The sequence below is a fragment of the Penaeus monodon genome, chromosome 19, assembly GCF_015228065.2.
Source record: "Penaeus monodon isolate SGIC_2016 chromosome 19, NSTDA_Pmon_1, whole genome shotgun sequence".
Classification (NCBI taxonomy): domain Eukaryota; kingdom Metazoa; phylum Arthropoda; class Malacostraca; order Decapoda; family Penaeidae; genus Penaeus; species Penaeus monodon.
This window is the reverse complement of record NC_051404.1, coordinates 48,753,714-48,754,890: the sequence shown is the minus strand read 5'-3', so window position 1 is coordinate 48,754,890 and position 1,177 is coordinate 48,753,714.

Sequence of the window (1,177 nt, the reverse complement as noted above, 5' to 3'; positions counted from 1 at the left end):
GGTTTCAAGATTCAAACCCCAATGATTCACATGATTCATTGCTGTATGAGGTGAAAGTGTAGCAGTAATCTCTGAAACCCTGACATTCAATCATTTTTCTTGCCCAGGAGAAAAAATTTTCACGGAAAAAGCGGGCTTTGTAATCACGAAGTGGCCCCAGATGATTTTGGGGTGATGGATTCACAATTTTGGCATTACACACTGTCGTAAAAATTTTGTCGTCAAAACCCCAAAAGGGATACCTTTAAAGAATATTCATTTTTTTTAGAAAATCAATGACTGATTCAAAACAATACAGATATTGTGAAGGGGTTAGGTTATTGATTATTTTAAGCATGCATATTTTGCAGATGGCAAACGTGTGGTCATCACTTTTTATCTATGCAATTCTGCGCTGGAAATAACAGTCACGTGCTTTTTTCACCTACAAGAGAAGAACAGTCAGTGCTGTCTGAGTAGCATTCTTTTTTTCATGAGGAATATATATTTGAGGGATTGTAAATTTTTCTGTCAGAACAGAGTATAAGGAAAGCTCTTTATTTTATTTTTACAGAGATGTGATTAGTGGTGACACACTCCTGAATTGCCTGTTTCCGAAGGATGATGGGGAGGAATCACCAAACCCTGCCAACTTCTTCCAGCTTGTGCGCCTCCAGATCCAGCTAAAAGATCACCTGGCATCCACAGGACGACCTTACAAGTGGGCACAAAATCTGTCTGGCTTGTCATTCTCTACAAGTGAGCAGACCACCACAGATGATGGACAAGACAAGGTGATAAAGTGTCTGTTATTGCAGTTATGAATAGACTCAGATACTTACAAGCCAATCAGGTCCATGTCATTTTGTGTTGATTTTGAGCTTTCATTTTTTAAATATTAATAAATGAAAGTGATTTTGCTAAATGGGTTTCTTGGTTACAAGGCTGGATATAAAGAGAAAACTTTTTAGAATCCAGTAGACTGGGTTATGGTAGTATACTACTTAAAAGGAATTACCAGTACACCCGAATATAAGATACTGGTTTCTTTAAAATAAATTTTCAGAAAATGTTGTTTAGTTACGTACAGTAACCTGGCAAGATATATCTTTCAGTGAAAAGAGTCCTCTCTCTTGTTGGATGGAAGGACAGGCAAAATTGTGATGCATTTTAGCCTTTTTTCTTGTCCTTTTTAAAA